Here is a 20453-nt window from a genome sequence, read left to right on the forward strand (position 1 = left end):
GAATGAATGAGGAAGGAAAGGTTGCGGCTTACCTGTGATGTGTTTGTGTGTCAAGTCGACAAGAGTCCAAATGGGGTGGAATAATATCTTACCTTGGTCTAGGTCCTTAACTGTCACTATTCTTAGCATCTTGGGTAGCCTGGAATTTCTGAATTCACTATTGCTATTCACTGCAGAGAAGTTTTTCTGATTAAGGCTGAGTAATACTCCATTGTGTGAATACACCACATTTTCTTCATTCTTCTGTTAAGGGATATCTAGATTGTTCCCAATTTCTGACTGTTATGAATAGAGTAGCAATGAACTTGGTTGAGCAAGTGTATCTGTGGTAGGATGAAGCATCCTTTGGGTATATGCCAAAGAGTAGTATAGTTGGATCTTGGGGCTGATTAATTCCCATCTTCCTAAGCAACTGCCACACTGATTTCCATAGTGACTTACAAGTTTGCACTCCCAGAAGCAATGGATGAGTATTACTTTACTCCACATTCTCACCAGCATAAATTGCCATTTGTGTTATTAATTGTAGCCATTCTGATGGGTATAAGATGAAGTCTCAAAGTAGTTCCTCTTTGTATTTCCCCAAGGACTAAGGATGTTGAACATTTCTTAAGTATTTCTCAGACATCTGAGTTTCCTGTATTGAGAATCCCCTGCTTAGATCTATTCCCCACTTTTTTTCTAGTCTCTTAAAGATTTATTTATAATGTATACAGTGTTCTGCCTGCATGTATGCGTGCATACCAGAAGAGGGCACCAGATCTCTTTATAAATGGTTGTGAGCTACCATGTCGTTGCTGGGAATTGAACTCAGAGCCTCTGGCCAGTGCTCATAACCTGTGAACCATCTCTCCAGCCCTGCTCCCATTTTTAATTGGTTTATTTAGTTTCTTGATATTTATTTTCTTGATTCTTTATATATTCATATTAGTCCTCTAATATTAGGGATATTAGTCCTCTATCAGATATGTAGTTGGTAAAAGCCTTTTCCCAAATGTAGGCTTCACTTTGTCTGAATGATGGTGTCCTTTGCCTTATAGAAGCTTTTCAGTTTCATGAGGTCGCATTTATTAATTGTTGATCTTAGTGCCTGTGCTATCAGTGTTCTATTCAGAAAGTCCTTTCCTGTGCCAATGAGTTCAAGGTTATTTCCCACTGTCAGGTTCAGTGTATGTTGTTTTATGTTGAGGTCTTTGATGCATTTGAAGTTGAGTTTTGTGCAGGGTGGTATGCATCTATTTAGATTCTTCTACATGCAGCCATTTCAGCCCTTAAACATCAAACATATAGCTACAAGAATTGGAGTTTGCCCTGCTGGGTTTTGATCTTGCTTTGGTTCCATGATTACTTACTATGCCCCAAATTCCTTTGGGATGGTTATTTATATTCTATGATATTATATGTTGAAACTATCTAATATGCTTTTAATGGCACAGTGAGTTACAGTTAAGAGATTACCTTGAGAGCTCAGGTCCCTGACTTGGGCCACATCCCGCCTTTCACCGTCCTCTAGTCCCCGCGTGCAATCCCTCCGCCACAATGCCGATGTTCACCGTGAACACCAACGTTCCCCGCGCCTCAGTGCCAGAGGGGCTTCTCTCCGAGTTCACCCAGCAGCTGGTGCAGGCCACCGGCAAGCCGGCACAGTACGTCGCAGTGCACGTGGTCCCGGACCAGCTAATGACTTAGCGGCTCTAGCGACCCCTGCGCCCTATGCAGTCTGCACAGCATCGGCAAGATCGGCGGCGCGCAGAACCTCACCTACAGCAAGTTGCTGTGCGGCCTGCTGGCTGATCGCCTGCACATCAGCCCTGGCCGGATCTACATCAACTATTACGACATGAGCGCAGCCAACGTGGGCTGGAACGGTTCTACCCTCGCCTGAGTGCTGGTCTAATAACTTACCTGCACCGCTGTTCTTGGAGCCTTGCTGCACGCAGCGTTCTGTTTTCGTCCACACGTAGCAATGCCCACCCTCCGACCGGGAGAATTTAGAGACAGAGGGAGAGACAGAGAGAGAGAGAGAGAGAGAGAGAGAGAGAGAGAGAGAGAGAGAGAGATTACCTTGACTCTCAGAAACGACTTTGGACTTTTAAGGTGTGTTTAGACTGAAAAACTAAATAAATGCATTTTGCATCATGATATGACCATGAGCCTTTAGGACAAGGAAACGGAATGTGGTGGTTTGAATGATAATGGTCCCCATGGTCTCATATATTTTAATGCTTGATGTCTTAGTGTTTCTATCGCTGCAATAAAACATCATGACCAAAGCAACTTGCTGAGTAAAACATTTATTGCAGCTTACACTTCCAGGTTGCAGTCCATCACTGAGGAGAAACCCATCACTGAGGAGAAATCAGAGCAGGAACCCACACAGGACAGGAACCTGCAGGCAGGAGCTGATGCAGAAGCCATAGAGTGCTGCTTACTGGCTTGTTCAACATGGCTTTCTTAGTTAGCCTTCATTTAGAACTAGGAGCACCAAACCAGGAATGGAGCTGCCCACAATGGGACGGGCCCTCTCCCAGCAATCGTTAATTAAGAAAATGTCCTACAGGCTTGCCTACAGCCCAGTCTTAAGGAGACATTTTCCTAGTTGAGGTTCCCTCCTCTCAGATGACTTTAGCTTATGTCAAGTTGACATAAAGCTACACAACGTACTTGGTCCCCAGTGGGTGGAACTGTTTGGATAGGATTAGGTGGTATAGCCTTGTTGGAGCAGGTGAGCCACTGGAGGTAGGCGCTGAGGTTTTGAAAGCCCAGGCCATTTCCAGTTAGCCCTCTCTGCCTCACACCTGTGAATCGAAGTGGGCTCTGGCTACTACTCTAGTGCCATGCCTGCATCCTACTGCTATATTCCCGCTCCATGATGGTCACAGACACTAACTCTCTAGAACCATGAATCCCAACATACTTTTTCTTTTAAACATTTCTTGATCATAACATCTCTTCACAGCAATCGAAAAGTAGCTAAGAGATTCATAGTCTCAGAAAATGTGCTACACAGAAAATAACAGTAATTTCCTCAAGCAGAAAGCAATTAAATCCCATATGTGACTACAATGAAACAGAATCAGAACATAAAAATAAAAGTTAATAAGAAACAACAGACGTGTTTCTTATTAACAACAACAGATGTGTTTTGACATCATTGTGCTGATAGTTTAGTAGAAATACATCGATCTCCAAACCTTTCAAGGTATGTACATTAAACACTTGCAAATTTTTGTGTCTCATATCACAAGAAAGTGACTTAAAACAAAAAGCAAAGTATTTGAAACTAATTTCCCCACCCCAGTGTAGGAAGTAAGTGAAGGCCTGAATGAATGGGTCTGTATCAAAAACCAAAGCCTAGGACCTGGCGAGTTGGCAAAGCCTTTCCTCAAATGGGTCAAGCTCAGAAATGGCAAAACTTTCTTCTGGCCTGAGTGCAAATGGTGACAGTGTGTGCAAGGTCAAGCCTAGCAACCGCAGTCTCCTCCCAGATGCTCATGTGGGCCACACACTCTCTGATGGAGCTGCACCAACTGCCCAGTAACACAGAGTCTCAGTATGTTTATTGTGTACATCACAGAGGAGGGAATGGCTAGTCTCTGTTGAAGGTTGTGTTGGATAGCTATGTGTCAGCTTGATGCTAGCTATTTATCAAGAGGGGGGCCTCAATTAAGAAAATGCCTCTATAAGATGGGCTGTAAGCAAACCTGTAGGGCATTTTCTCAGTTAGTGAGTGATGGGGGAGGGTACAGCTCATTGTGGTCCAGGGTTCTATATGAAAACAGGCTGAGTAAGGTTATTTTGTAAATGACATCAGGGCAATTAGCTATCCCATTAAGAAAGAAAGTAAAATTTCTACCATCTTAAAGGCAAAGTCTAAGCTTATTAAAGAACCAGATGTAGAAGCGAGGGAACTTAGTGGTGGAATATATAGGCTTAGCACATACAAGGACCTCCATTTAATCCCTCCCACTGCACAGACACCGAAAACAAAAGAAGGAACGTGAGAGGAGGCACGTAATGTAGAATAAACTCAGCTGAAGTATTAGAGAAAATCTAGCCATGAACCTGGAATGCATACCTTCAAAAGTCACAGAGTGCAAATCCGTAGTTTAGGGCAATGCATTGATTATATCAAAATGAAACCCTCTGTATGACAAAAGACACAATGATCAAATAGGCTAGTTATTTACGTGGGAGAATATTTACAATAACTTGCTTATGATTGAGACAATTAATGCTTTTAAGTAAGAAGAAAAGCTTTACCCAATAAAAACGGCTGCAGAAATAAGACAGAAAATTGAATGAAAATATATAAGAAACAAGCAAGCATGTGAAAAGATTCTTAGCCACAGTAATTAAAGATATGCAAATTAACACAATTAGAGGCTATTTTGGAAAATACAGTGAAACTGACAATAATTATAGGAAGCAGTCTCACACATTGACAATTTGACAGTATCTAATTTTTTTTTAATGAGCATGCCCTTCAATGCAGAATTCTACCCAGAATACCCATCATAAAATAACAGCACAAATATATAAAACTCACAAGATTGCACTCAGCACTGATTATGACAGCAAAATGTTGAGACCCACTGACATGCTGCTAATAACTGAATGAATTACCCATTCATAGGAAAGATTGTTCAGCGAATCGCATAAGAACAAAAGAGCGATGGCAAAGTCTGTCCCTGAGACAGACCATGAGGTGAACAGTGTGTGTGTGCAGAATAATAGACTGAATCGCAATAGTGACATAAAAGAATGCCTTGCAGGACAAAGCTTCCCTTCTATCCTGCACATGGGCTCAAACGCATGCAAAGATCTGGAAGAATACCCATCACTGATGCGAGAGGGTGCATCTGGGGACAGGGCTGGGGCAGAGCAGAGGCCTGATAGAAGTGTTTGCTTCCCTGGAGTTGCTGCTTGTGTCCTTCACAGAAACACATCTTCATATTTTTTAATTAGGGAACAATCAGCCAGAGAGCCAACAGATGATTTGGTCCAATGTAACCACCTCACAGCTCACCTTAATTCTTCCAAGCTTTTCCAAGAGTCCTGTCTCCATGGCCAATAATCACATAGTTGTTCTTTTCCTAAACAGTTCCACCAGCTGGGGATCAAGGATCTAAACATAGCCTCTGGAGGCCATATTCATTCAAACCACCACACTAACTGAGCCAGCCATCCTCCCAGGCCCCAACCAGAACTTTGTCCCTGTTAATACTGGAGCAACAATTCAAAAACTCCCATCCATGTTGGCAAAATGTTAAGGATTGCCTAAGAAAAGGATTAAATCACGAGATGAATTGTGGAACTGTTTTATTTTCTATCAATAGCATACATTTGGCATAGAAAATATTTGAGATATTTTACAACAAACCAAACTATTTGGCTTGTGATAATCTAAACTTAATTGATCTCAAACCTCTTTCTCTTTTTTAAGTAGACAGACTAAGTAAAGAACGATTTGTAAGTTATTTTTCTCATTAAATACCCAATGAAAGCAATTTATGATCAAATGCCTGATAACAGCAATTTAAGGCAGAAAGGACTTATTTTGGCTTATACTCTGGAGGGATTCAGTTCATTGTGGCAGGGAAGGCAAGACCACTGACTCCACTGTGTCCACACTCAGGAAACAGAAATGAATGCTGGCACTCAGTCTGTTTCTTCTCTTTTATCCAGTTCAGGACCCTACTCCATGGAATGATGCTGGCCACATTTGTGAGGGTCTTCCTACCTGAGTTAGCTCAATAAAGACCCTCCTTCATCGGTGCATCCAGAGGTGTGTATCCTAAATGATAATACTTGTTTGTGGCTAAGGTTTCAACATAAAAGCCAACATGGGACACTACATAGTCAAGCTGTACCAACTCCTCTTCCTGAGTTTTGTTAAGGAAGTTGGCAGTTTGGACAATTTTTCAAATTCTTGTTCTTACTGACTGCATATATGTGACATTACCCACAAGTTCTTCTGTCCCTTGTGTTTTCCACAAATAGGGGTTAGATCTATAGACTGATCAGGTTCACGCTGGGCTTGCGCCCGCTAGAACTGTTTTATGATTGGCGTGGACTGCTGACACCGGAAGAAATACAGCTGCTATCTGGCTCTTTTTACTTTCGCTAGTGATCAATTCCAGATCTATGAATTCACTGTGGATCATAAAATGCTGAGAAACTGGTTCTATCATTTTTACCTTTGTCATGAGAGAAAAACCTTGGCAATTTGGTTCCTTTTTTGTCTTTATGCTGTTCCAACATCTGTTGCTCCAGATGTGGGTCTGGGAAGAGGGGTAAGAGACCTCTCCACCCCACATCAGTTCCTGTTCTCTCAACCTCTGGACCCCTACACACCAATTGTTCCATGTAATTACTGTAGCTTCAGACTGGATCTAGTAAAAGAACATGCCCCAACATCAGACTGGCCTCAACCCTCCCAGCCTTAAACCCACATGCCCCAGCCACTCCATTTGGTGGTTCTAACAGCTTCTTGTAATCACTGCACCCTTGGACCCAATAAGAGACCCAAGCCCCTCAGCTCCATCTCTTCTAAACTCTTCAGGCTGTCTAGCCTGACACCCTACTTTTGGGTTCCATCCAAATAGACTAGATAAGCCAGGAGGCAGTGGTACAAGCCTTTAGTCCCAGCAATTGGGAGGCAGAGGCAGTTCTGTGAGCCTGATCTACAGATTGAGTTCCAGGATAGTCAGCGTTACACAGAGAAACCTGTCTCAAACAAAGAACTGATGGGCCAAATATATGGGTTCAAGATACTCTAACTCCAGCTGCCCAAGTCCCATCACAAGAGTACAAATGGTAAAGAAAAAAAGAAAATATATCCCACCCAAATGACCAATACGGTAGTAACAGACGCTAGGAAGAACAACTTAAATGAAATTCATGATACACAATTTAAAAAAACAATTATAAACATGGTCAGTGAGTTCAATGAATTCAAAGGGGACAAAGAGAAACACCCGAATAAAAGAGAAGGCATGAATAAACTAAAGCCCAACAAAACACACATGACTAAAATAAAGACATGGAAATTAAATTCAATAAAGAGAAACACTGAAGAAAGCCCAAACGAAAATGAACAAGTAAATGAAAAGACGCAGAGTCTAATAAAAAGCTCTATGGAAAGCCTTAACAGCAGAATAAGTGTGTAACAGACCAAATCGGATAACCAATCAAATAAAATGATACATTTTCTAACATGAATTGTTCTGGCTAGTTTTATATCAACTTGACACAAGCCAGAGTCTTCAGAGGAAGGGATCCTCAACTGAGAAAATGCCTCCCTAAAACTGGGCTGTAGGCACTCCTGTAAGGTATACCTGTAGTGACTGGTGTGGGAGGGTCTGGGAGGGCCACCCACAGTGCAGGGGACCAACCCTGAGCTGGTGGTCCTAGGTTCTGTAAGAAAGCAGGCTGAGCAAGTCATGGGGAGCAAGCCAGTAAGCAGCACTCCTCCATGGCCTCTGCATCAGCTCCTGCCTCCAAGTTCCTGCCCTGTTTTGAGTTCCTGCCCTGACTTCCTTTGTTGTTGAACTGTGACAATGGAGTATAAGCCAAATAAACCCTTTCCTCCCCAGGTTGCTTTGGTCATGTGTTTAATCACAGCAATAATAACTATAACTATGACAGAAGTTGGTACAAGGATAATGGGGTATTGTTGTGAAAGACCAGATAATGTTGTTTTGGAGAGAACTATGGAAGAACTTTGGAATTTTGGGCTGGAAAAGACATTGAATGTTGACAGCTCAGTGGGCTGTTTCATAGGAGACTGGAAGATAATATGGAGAGCAGTGCAGAGGATGGAGGCCTGGCTGGTGAAGTTTCAGAGGAAGTTTAAAGACTCTGTCAGGGCCATTCTGTGGTTCTTGTCAGCTGGAACTGAACAGTTGGCTGTGATTAACAAGAAACTAGCAATATTGAAGGGAAACCCTTGCATTACTGAGGCAATTGATACTGGCCAGCTTGAGCTGAGAAATTCGTGGTGTTTGAGAAGAGACCAGCATTACTGAGGTGAAATCTTCTGGGAAGTGTTTCCTGCGAGCACACAGAAGCTGTGTTCCAGAGGTGGCCAAGGTTGTACCTTGTGCTGGCAGCTGTACTTGGTAGTGTAAGAGTCACCCTTGTGGTGCTGGCTTTGAGAGGCTGAAGGGTCATGGAGGGCAGCTGAAATTTAGCACTGAGGGAGGCCAGGAGAGGCCATTGGTGAAGGTGAAGCTTCAGTGGAAGTTGAAGGGACTGTAGAGGTCATACAAAGAAGCTGAGGCTTGGCACCATGAGGAGAGCCCAAGAGAGGCTATAGGTGAAAGTGCAGCCGAGTTGCAGCAGAAGTCCCCAGCATTTTGGAGATGTCAGTACCATGGGATGACCACCAAGGATAGCAACAGTGGGCAATGGAATCTGCCTGAGCCTAGGAAACAAGCTGTGTGTGCTGCGGAGGGCAGAGATGGAGAAATGCCCCAAGCCTTGTGCAAGAACCCCGAAGATCGTGAGTGAGTCCCAGCTACTGGACATTGAGTTATTGACACTGTTGGAGTTTGGTTTTGCTTAGTTCTGATTGTCACTGTGCCCTGGTTCTATCCTCTTGAAGAAAGGAAATACCTAATTTATTTTTTGTTTTGTTGAGAAGCTTTAAACTTGAGAGAGAGACAGAGACAGAGAGAGATATTTTGGAGTTTTACAAAAACAGGATTTAAAAGAGACTGGTTATTTTTTTTTGAAAGAGACAGTTTTAAAGTGTTAGAATTTTTAAGCTTGTGGCACTTTTTAAGTTTGTAAAATATTTTACATTGTGATGTCTTTATTAATGTGTGATCTTCTGGATGAACAAGAAAGGACAAGTTGTAGCTTAACAGTGATGTGTTTGTGTATCCATTTGACAAAGCATCAGTTGTGCTGGCTAGATTTATGTCAACTTGACACAGCAATAGGCATCAGAGAGGAGGAGGCTCGATTTAGAAAATGTCTCATAGGATGGTGCTGTAAGGCATTTTCTTAGCTAGTGATTGGTGCTGGAGGACCCCATTCATTGTGGGTGGAGTTAACCCTAGACTGGTTGTCCTGGATTCCATTTAAAAAGCAGATTGGCATGCCAAGATGACATGTGCTCGACTATGTTCATAGCAGCATTGTTTGTCATAGCCAGAACCTGGATACAACCTAAATGCCCCTCAACTGAATAATGGATAAGGGAAATGTGGTACATTTCCACACTGGAGTACTACACAGCAGAAAAAAATGACAGCTTGAATTTTGCAAGAAAATGGATGGAGCTAGAAACATTATTTTGAGTGAGGTAACCCAGATACAGAAGGACAATTATCACATGTACTCACTCATAGGTGATTTTTAAACATAAAGCAAAGAAAACCAGCCTACAAACCACAATCCCAGAGAACTTAGAAAACAATGCAGACACTAAGAGAGACTTGCATAGATCTAATCTACATGGGAAGTAGAAAGTAGAAAAAGACAAATTTCCTGAGTAAATTGGAAGCATGGAAACCTTGGGGGAGGGGAGAGGCAGGAAGGGGAGCAGAGAAAAATGTAGAGCTCAATAAAAATAAAAAAAAGAACAAAACCAAAAAGTAGTATAGGAAAATGAATTTCTTTCCCCTACTTTTAGACATTTGCCAGGTGTTTGATAACATGCATTTATTTAATATTAGAAAATTTGAGGCAAGCATAGCAGCACATACCTTTAATCAGGAGGCAGAAGCAGGGGCACTGCAGGGATAGCCTAGAGAACTCTGCTTCAAACAAAATAAAACAAAACAATCCATAAAAAATAAATAAAAAGCGGATTGAGCAAGCATAGGGACCAAGTCAGCAAGTAGGACTCTTCCATGGTCTCTACATCAGCTCTTGCCTCCAGGTTCCTGCCCTATTAGAGTTCCTCTTCTGATTTCCTTCAGTGATGAACAGTGATATGGAAGTAAAAGCTAAATAAACCCTTTCCTCCTCACCTGCTTTGGTCATGGTGTTTCACCACAGCAATAGCTACCCTTAATAGTACACTAAAAATTGAATATATAAGAACTTCAGGACAGTATGACGAGACTAAATATGTGGATTATGCACATATGAGATGAAGAATTCTAGGCCAGACACATAGCAAATATTTTCAATAAAATCATTGAAGAAAATTCCCAAATCTAGAGAGAGACAATTGCCCATCCAAGTTTAAAAGACTTACAGAGTGAAAACACAAAAGAAAACCCCAAAAGAAATGTCTCATGACGTATTATAGCTAAAACACTTAAAACACAAACAAACAAAAAAGACTATTAAAAGCTGCAAGAGAGAAAAAGCCAAGTCACATACGGAGGTCAGTTAATTAGCGTGTCCGCTGACTATTTGATGAAATTTTTTAAATTAGAAAAATATATTCCAAGTTCTGAAAGAACTCAACTGCCAACCTAACTTACTATACTTGTTAAACTATGCCCGATCATATGACAAGGGCATTTGTTCAACTATGTTCATAGCAGCATTATTTGTTATAGCCAGAACCTGGAAACAACCTAGATGTTGTTCAATGTCCTTCAATGGAAGAATGGATGAAGAAAGTGTGGAATATATACACATTAGAGTACTACTCAGCGGTAAAAAACAATGACTTCTCAAATTTTGCATGCAAATGGATGGAAATAGAAAATACTATCCTGAGTGAGGTAACCCAGACCCAAAAAGAGGAACATGGGATGTACTCACTCATAATTGGTTTCTAGCCACAAATAAAGGTCAGTGAGTCTATATTTTGATATCCTAAAGAAGCTAAATAAGAAGGTGAACCCAAAGAAAAACATATAGCTATCCTCCTGGGTAGGGGAAGTAGACAAGATTGCCAGGCAAAAAATCGGGATCTTAAGGGTGGGGTGGGAGGGGGTTAAGGAGAGATGGGGAGAAAAAAGTGAGAAGGGTAGGATGGGGAGAACTTGGGGCAACGGGATGATTGGGATACAGGAAGGTTGGATAGGGGAGCAGGGAAGCACATATCTTAATTAAGGGAGCCATCTTAGGGTTGGGAAGAGACTTGGACCTAGAGGGGCTTCCAGGTGCCTAAGGCGAGGTCCCCAGTTAGTTCCTGGGGCAGCTGAGGATAGGGAACCTGAAATGATCCTATCCTATAGCCATACTGATGAATATTTTGCATATCACCATAGAACCTTCATCTGGCGATGGTCCCACACTGGAACACTAGACTGAGCTCCCAAAGTACCAATGAGGAACAGAAGGAGGGAGAAGATGAGCAAGGAAGTCAGGACCAAGAGGGGTGCACTCACCACAGAGACAGTGGGGCTGATCTATTGGGAGCTCACCAAGGCCAGCTGGATTGTGACTGAAAAAGCAGGGGATAAACCCAGACTCTCTGAATATGGTGGACAATGAGGGTTGCTGAGAAGCCAAGGACAATGGCACTGGGTTTTGATCCTACTTCTTGTTCTGGCTTTGTGGGGGCCTAGCCAGTTTGGATGTTCACCTTCCTAGACCAGGATGGAGGGGGGAGGACTTTGGACTTTCCACAGGGCAGGGAACCCTGACTGCTCTTCAGACTCGAGAGGGAGGGGGAGAGAAGTGGGGGGAGGGTGGGAGGAGTGGGAGGCTGGGAGGAGGCGGAAATCTTTTTTTCTCAATAAAAAAACCTATCTATTCTAAATTGAAGTATAAATAAAAATTACCAATAACAATAACAGACTAAAGAAATATATGATCAGCAAGCCAGCTACACAAAGGATACTGGAAGGAATGCTTCAGAGTAGAGAAGAAACATCTCCAAGAGGTCACAGAGGAAAAATTAACAATACCAAGACAGTTAACAAAAAGAAGTCTAAGAAAACACCACCAAAAAATCAACAAAACAATAAAAATCAAACAACATTTTTCAGTAATAAAACTCAGAATATTTATGGTCCTAGTTCCCCAATAAAAATATATACACTACCAGATTCTATTAGAAAACAGGGTCCAGATTTTTGCTGCCACCAAGAAATATGCTTTAGCATCTGTTGGGGGAAGGACGCTTGTTCATCCTGGCCACCCAGAGCCAAAATAACTGCAGAGAAACTGTATTAATTAAATCACTGCTTGGCTCATTAGCTCTAGCTTCTTATTGGCTAACTCTTAAATCTGAATTTAACCCATTTCTATTAATCTGTATATCGACACGTGGCTGTGGCTTACCAGGTAAAATTCCCAGTGTCTGTCTCCAGTAGCTCCATGGTGTCTCCCTAACTCCACCCTTCTTTCTCCCAGCATTCAGTTCAGTCCTCCCCACATACCTAAGTTCTGCCCTACCAACAGACCAAGGCAGTTTCTTTACCCATTAATGGTAATCACAGCACACAGAGGGGACTCCCATATCAAGCATCCAAAATAGTTACCAAGTTAGGGTAAAGAGTGGGAAAAAGTATTCTAAGCTAATAAAAGTAAGAAAAAGTAGGCCTCATTGTTCCAATACCTGATGAAACCAAATCAGAACTACTTAGCAAAGACAGAAAAGATCACATCATACTCTTTAAGGGAGGAATAAATCAGGAGAGTGTTGCAATTATGAACACACAACAAACATATCACTGTACCCAATTTCATATAACAAATATTTCTTAACGTGAAGTCACAGGTTAATCCCAATAGAGCAATAGCAGGTATTTCAGTACCCCGCCCTCACCAACAGATGTAAGTCATTTAACTCCAATGTTTCTGTATTTTTTTTAATCTGGCAGACTGGCCAACTAGCTCAGTGGGTAATGCATTTTCTGGGAAGCATGGCTCACCCGAGTTCAATCTCCTGGGTCCACATGATGAAGAGAAACAATTCCTGCAAGTTGTCTTCCGACCTCCTTCCGGGTGGAGTGGAATGAACCACACATGCACACGTACACATAAAGTAAATAAATATAATAAAAATGCTCTTTAAATTACATCAGAAATCAAATGGATTAAATAGGCATCTACAGAATCCCCAGTCCAAACAACACAGGATACAACTTATCTTCAATAACCCATGGGATTTTCCCCCCAAATATATAACACAATGGGACACAAAGCAATTCTCAATAAATACAGGAAAAATTAAAGAATTTTATGACCAAGATTGAATGAGGCTAGATGTCAACAGAAAAGGAAACCATAGGAAACACAAATACATGGAAATTAAATAACTGTTGAACAATGAATGGGTCACTGAAGAAACTAAAGAGGAAATTTAAAAGTTCCTAGAAGTTTGGATTCACTGCAGAATTGAATGAAAATGAAACACAAGCAACCAAATCCATAGGATACAATGAATACAGAAGGAAGTCTAACACTGCCTCTCCCTATGGTCAGAAATCCTCTAAAGCAACACAGGCTCTTGTCATTTCTCTTCATTACGCACCAAGACTTAAGGGACACTGAGGAAGAGGAGGTTAGATCCTGTTGATGAAGAAACCACACTCTTTGGGAGTATGACAGAAAAATCAACCAAAAATCAACCAAGATCTGCCATCCAGATCTCATGCTGCCAGAAGGTGCTGAGCTGACAGTTGGCAGACACAAGTGGTCTTACCCACAGGTGTACCCTACATATGACAATACTGACCTATCAAGCAATATGTCACCACTGATAGAATGTGGCATGACTGTTATGGAATAACTAACTGATTTACACATGCATTTGAGGACCACCCCAAAAGAGAGTATTTCATATCTAGTGCTATAATCTTGGTCAAAAGTCCATGGCTGGGGAGGACATGGGCCATAGGGTAGAAAACGCTATGGTCATTTTGCCAATGGCCAAATTGTCAAATTGTCTTCTATATATTTATGATTTATACCCAAGGACTTGGGATGATTTTAGCCTTTCTCAGAGAAGCTTGTTTATTGCAGTAGGTAGCAGTTAACACAGATAGAAATAACCAGTCACAGTGCTAAGAATAAGAGATTGTGAATGTTTGTCCCTAAATGGAACACCTTTATCAGCCATCCAAGACTTAAGGAACACTGAGGAAGAGGAGGTTAGAAAGAAAGTAAGAGCTGAGGGATGGAGAGGAGCTATGTGAATAATCCTGTCTTCCAGTCATAGCATGGCTCTTCACTCAAAGCAGTTACTGTAACTCACAGGAGATATGGTTGTCTGTGTGACATCAGAGATATAGAAGGTGCTCTCCAGTCCTCACTCCACGCCAAGCATCAACTGGCAGTTGATTGTTGCAGAGACAGGGGGAGTTCTTGTTGGGGGCTGTGGACCTTCAGACCCTGAATTTTCTGTGAGCACTCTTGACATTACCGATGTCTGTCCATGTCTGTGTGTGTGTGTGTGTTTCAACCTCCAGTCTCTTGCCAAATTCATGAACCATACCATAGTACATGGCGTGTAGAGCAGGCATTGCATTACAAATGGAGGCCCCCAGCAAGATCAGGAACAAGGGATCCCTGAGAGATTGCCCTCAGGAATGGTGAGGATGAATTGAAGATGGGTATGTGTTGTGCTTTTTTCATCCCCAGACTCTTGCCTGATAGCAGTTCCATGTGGTACAGGCACCAGAGGAGGCTGAGATCAGGAACTAGAAACTCTCTCTGAGGGACACCTTCCAGAAAACTGGCCATCAGGAAAGTAATAAAGAAGAGGCTGGAGGATGAATTGAAGGCCTTGAAAAGATGGAATGTGCACAGAGAATCTAGACTGAGAGACATTTGATTCTGAAGACTGCTAAGAAAGGTATCTTGACTTTAAAATTTGGGTCTAAGGATTTGTTGCTTTGGAAAAGAGGTTCTGCTTTTGTTTCCACAGAGGCTAATGTGGTTTGATGGACCAAGACCACCCCCAAAGGTTTCTGTGAATACCCCCCCCCCAAATTACTTCACCCAACTAACAGTAGGAAGTAGTTTAGAGAGAACAACACTCAAATTCCCTAAATGATTGTTTACTAGAGGTTGTGGAGCCAAGAGGGACAGCATAAGGCAGGAGTGCCAGGAGCATCAGCAATCAGAGCCACCCAGACCCTGCCAGGCTGCCCGTCTGCACGTCTGCAGGAGAAGGCAGCAGCCTGGCAGGGAGGCAGTGGCAGTCCCCAGCTCTGTGCACCCAAGAGTTTGTGGTGCAAGTGGCCAGTTTTCCTACAGGACCCGGGAGATCTGCATAGTAACCGCCAAAGGTCCCTGAGCCCGCTTGCTGCCCCAGCTCCCAGCAGCAGCGGGAGACACATTGCCCTAGCCCAGTCGGTACCTAGCCTGGTGGAGCCAACCCGGCCAGTTGTGGTGGTGCATGCTAGTAGGAAGGAGACAGAGGCAGGAGGCTATTGTCATTGCTAAGACCTGCTCTACTGGCAGCCAGAATTGCCATAAGCCAGACAGCTGCTGTGACTATCTTGTTGCTGGTACCAGCATTTAATATCATTCATGTGGAACAAGAGCAGTTGGATTTCCTATGGGATTTGCATGTGGTTAGTTGCTCTCCTTTTTTTCCATCATATTTGTGCCACACCCAGGCCAGTCAAGAACCTTGGTCTAATTATATAGACAATAATCTCCAGCCCCTTGCCTGATTCATGAACCATACCATAGTGCATAGAGCAGGTGTTGTGCTACAGTTCTTTTGCTGTGAGGGTGTGGCCACTGGTGGGTTTTCCATGCTCCATGGGATGACCACACATATGTACATATGTTTTATCAAAACAAAAGAAGGCATGAAGTTGAGAGAGGCCATGTTAGAGGGGAGATGAAATGGAGGTAGGATATGGTGATATTTCATTCTATACATGGATGAAATTCTTTGAGAATAAAAAAATAAAGAAGCAAGCCCCCCCCCCCAAAAAACTCTCAAGCAGAAATTCCAGGGCATTTTGTCAGTGAGCAACTCCCCCTGGGATTCTAGGAGTACAGTAATGTAGCTGGCTCCTGAATGCCAACCAATTAAGACACACTCCAAGAGCAGATTACTTGTCCATTATGATCAGATTCCCATTTGGTGCACAGTGAAAAGCAGTTGCTTCTTCCTTGATGCTGAAAGCCCATTGGCTGCCCTACTACCTGCCTGTGTGTGTGTGTGTGTGTGTGTGTGTGAGAGAGAGAGAGAGAGAGAGAGAGAGAGAGAGAGAGAGAGAGAGAGCACTGCAGCTCATGAGCCTATAAATATCCAGTGAGTTTGCAACAGAACTCATTGCACCTTTGCTCTGCACGTAAGATCAGCGCAACCAATGACTCCTTCAGTATCTGTCTCAGCGCACGGCACAGGTTAGTAAATGTTCCGTTCCCTGTAAAAGCTGACACTGCATCTGGGTATCCTAGAGATTAGCACTTCCTAACCACAGGGTCAGACCTGTACTCCGCACATAGAGGCCACAGAGGAGAGGTGACAGAGCTTGACTCCAAAATCTCTGCACCTGCTGTTTCTCCTATTGACATTCTATCTCTGCTATCCCAACTCTGTCTGCTAAGATTCTTTCTTCTCTGTGCCTCCCCTTTGTGTTGTCACCTGGTGCTCTGTCTACTCACCTGGCCCGGCTCTCGTGTCTGTGTGCCACCGTTAGGATGAATCTTCCTTTGAATTGACCTGTCTATGTGGAAAAAAACATGAAAAGACCTGTCTTCTCAGAGTCGGAGAGCTGGGGTGGGTCATTCCAAACATCTGGCTCAGGAAGCTAACTCTGTATCAAACTATCAAAAAGTCCCATTATGCTTATGCAGACATCTTAGCCTGTTTCCTATCTGACTGCTCATTTTTTCTAGAGTCTTTATTTCTATTATTCTAGCTCTTCCTGCCTCCTATGCCCCTCATCATCTTGACATTTCACCATTTTCCCATCATCTTTCTGCAGCAGTAGCAGAAAGGGTGTTGTTCTTACCTCTATCTGTTTAAATATTTTATTATTAAGTAGCTCAGAGGGAGAGACATTTGAGGATACTCAAACATTGGTTTTTGCCTCTTCTACCCTGAAGCTGCTTGACAAGTCAGTGCATGTACTGTTTTCCAGGCTTCATTCCCCAGTCATATGCAAGAAACCTTTTCAAACCACCCCCAGACCTTGCTTGTGAGGACCGTATGTAGAAATGAATGCAAACTGTGGACTCTGGTAGAAACCAATGTTGCAATGGTTACGCTTTTTCAATCTATTCTTGTTTCCCCTTTTCCTAATATTCTCACTAGTTTCTGTATTCGATTTTATCATCTGTTTTCACTCGCCTGCCTTTCTCCCCTTTTCTCTGCCTCATAATTTATTCCTCTCCCTGGTTTTCCGTTACTGCTTTCTTCTCAATCCATTTCCCTGAGCGAATAGATTTTCTGGTTGTCTGTGCATTTCCCTCTCTTGCTGATTTGAGGAAAAAATGTTAGTGCATCTCACAGAGGCTTATGAATATATTACAATGAGACATAATACAAAAATTCAGCCTTTCTATTTTCTTTAAGATCTATAGAATACAGAGTTAAAAAGAAAGAGAATGGTAGTTAGGGACATGACAAGGGTTTTCCCTTTTTATTAAATTTGTTTTAGTTAAAAAAAATAATTATATCACTTCTCCCCTCCCCTTCCTTCCTCCAACACCTCATGTGCACCCCCACTTTACTCACTCTCAAACTGAGAACCCCTCTTGACAAAGAACTACAAGCAACCTCACAGCTATCTAAGAATTTTTTGACCTAGAACACTGGTCTTTAAACAGACTATTGAGATCAAAATCTTGAAAGATCTCTTCTAACACACATAGTTCAGAGAAGGAAAGGAGAGGGACATGGTGAAGCTGAAGCAGTGGACCTGTACTGGATAACCACTGGTCATCACTTAGGATGAGTTTAGTATTTTCTTATCAGTTCCTCTTACACCAACCCACACAGGAAAGTGGTCTTAGCAGGGTGCTCTTAGCAAGCAGCAAAACTGAGAAGTAATCATGTTTTGGGCATCCACAGTCTGAACACACAAGATACAAAATACTCAAAGTCCAAATTTAAAGAGGGTCAATATCACTCACTTGTCTTCATGAAACCAGTTGCCTCAAAACTCAGGTACAGATCCCAATTTATTCAGTAATCTCAAGGGGAGAGACAACCCAGCCCCTTCAACCAGCCCCTTCAAAACTTCTCAGAGAAATTGTCATGAGTGACTTAGACAACCCTTTGCTTTATGGGGGCTCAAAGTGGACAGAATAATTTAAAACGCTATATTAAGTTACTTTTAAGCTAAGTGCATACATAAATATATGTGAATTTTGTTTTTGGACTTGGGAGTCATACTCAAGATTTCATAGTTTACAGATATGAAAATGTGAAATTCAAAACACTTCTGGTATCAAACATTTCAGGTAAGAGATACTCGGTTTATCTAAGTTCAAACTCTGAGCTCTGAGGAACATTTCTTCAATACCCATCTATTATTTTCATAAATGTTGAGTCTCAAAAAAATGTATCTTGCACTCCCTAATTCTGTCCCTGTTGTTGAATGGGTAACTGCTCAGTTCTTTCAAAGGCTTTCAGATATGATGACCTGAAGTCCCATCTTACGCTGGTTTTCTCCACAATCAGCATACACTTTCAAGTTAGCACAAATGGTGCCACAACTCACGCGAACCATGGCCGTGTTGAGATCACAGAAAAGAGCCAGTCTAATTTCACCCTTGCTATTAGCAATGGCAAAACCCTTTATGATTTCTTCCAAGCCTCTTTTGTATAAATAGCCAAACCCATATATATAGAGGCTAATTCTATGTGTGTATTAACTGGACACATTTTCCTCCTGTTTCTCTGTACCTCATAGGGTTTTGTGAATTTGATTATGTCTTAGGAATTCTCTTTATGCTGTCTCTTTATCTAAGTCATAGTAAAGAAAGGGTTAAACATAAATCTCACATTATTTAAATAGCTTGGAAGGGTAATTCTCAGGAGGAAATTATGATTGGGTTTATTTGTTTTATTTATAGACAAATTTGGCTGGGTTGGTTTTGTGCATGCAGCCAGGGGCCCTGTCAGGTCACATATGGGAAAGTGTTGTTATGTCCTGTAAATACTGTTTTATTACAGATGTCCACTACATCTGGCTTTAACAATTTCCGCCACCTGTCACCATGATTTCTGAGTCTTTGGAGGAAGGGGTATGATACAGATGGCCCGTTTAGAGCTGAGCATGCCACAATTTCTTATTCTCTGCTCGATAATCAATGGTGGGGCTCTGTGTAAGTCACCATCTACTGAAAAGGCCTCCCTGGTGTGTTCTGTGGGTATAAAGATAAGAACATGGGGGAAAGTTTATTACTATGTCCATTTAGCAGAATAATAGCACTGGACTCTGCCCTAGAGCCTATTATCTAGACCCAGACAGGGCTTTGTCCCTGTCAAAATTATATTTAAGAAACTTGTTGTATTTGTCTAAATCATAGTAAAGAAAGGGTTAAACAAATATCTCAGTCTTGCTGGGGCAGGACAAAATGAATAGCACCAGAAAAGTTGTAGCTGAGACATAGTCAGAAATCCTAACAATTATTTTAATGTTGATTCCAACATGACTTAAAGGGGGACAAAGAATCCCACAGGCAGCCCCCCTGCAGGTCCAGTGATTCTTTTTCACAATGGCAGGTCACCTAGAATTCCTGGTAATCAAATCCGTACTATTTTATATGCGATGATTTACAATGCTTCAACTCTCAGAGTTTCCTAATTTTTTTGCAACTGTCCAGACATCTACTTCTTTTTGTTTTAGTGTTTAAATAAATTATGTCATTTATGGCTATCTGAAGTTTGTATGCCTAGGAGTAGTTCTGCTTGATGCATTTTTGGTTAGTTATGCCATGAGTTTAACATGAGTCATTACACATAACATCTTGTCTACATTAAATGCATATTAATATGCTGAAAATTCTGAGTTTCAAAAAAAGAAAGGAAGGAAAGAAGGGAGGGAGGGAGGGAGGGAAGGAAGAAGGAAGGAAAGAGAGAAGAGCTTTTAAAAATAGGTCTTCACTGGCATAGTGCTGCATGCTTGCAATTCCAGCACCTAGGGGAGAGGGTGTGCAAGAAATGGCAAGTTCAGGGCTATCCCAAGCCACTTAGCAAGACCCTGTCACACATACAAAAATGAAATAAACAGCCCTCTCATAGCTCCATCATTTATAAGCAATTTTTTAAAGGAGGCAAAAAAAATTCTTTTAAATTAAATGTAGCCATGATATTCCAAACACACTGATATATGTTTTGCTTTTTGTTTCACTTTAATTATATATTTATCATGGGTTCATAAATAAAGTTTTAATAACTACATAATATTTTGTTCATTTATCTAAGTGACAGTTCCCATGTGATAGTTTCTAAATTTTTCTCTACAAATAATGCTGGGACATACAATTTTGTGTATAAAGATTCTTACCTAATACTTAATTTATTTGAGTAAAAATTTTTTCTAGGAATATTTATTTATTTATTTATTTATTTATTTATTTATTTATTTATTTATTTATTTATTTAAGATTTC

At 41.7% G+C, this 20453-nt stretch overlaps 1 pseudogene; it reads left to right on the plus strand.

Annotated features, from left to right (window-relative positions):
• The first annotated feature begins 1479 nt into the window (after positions 1-1479).
• Positions 1480-1885, plus strand: LOC101982200 (annotated as a pseudogene).
• Positions 1886-20453: the final 18568 nt, after the last annotated feature.

This window comes from Microtus ochrogaster, chromosome 15 (assembly GCF_000317375.1).
Source record: "Microtus ochrogaster isolate Prairie Vole_2 chromosome 15, MicOch1.0, whole genome shotgun sequence".
NCBI classification, from domain to species: domain Eukaryota; kingdom Metazoa; phylum Chordata; class Mammalia; order Rodentia; family Cricetidae; genus Microtus; species Microtus ochrogaster.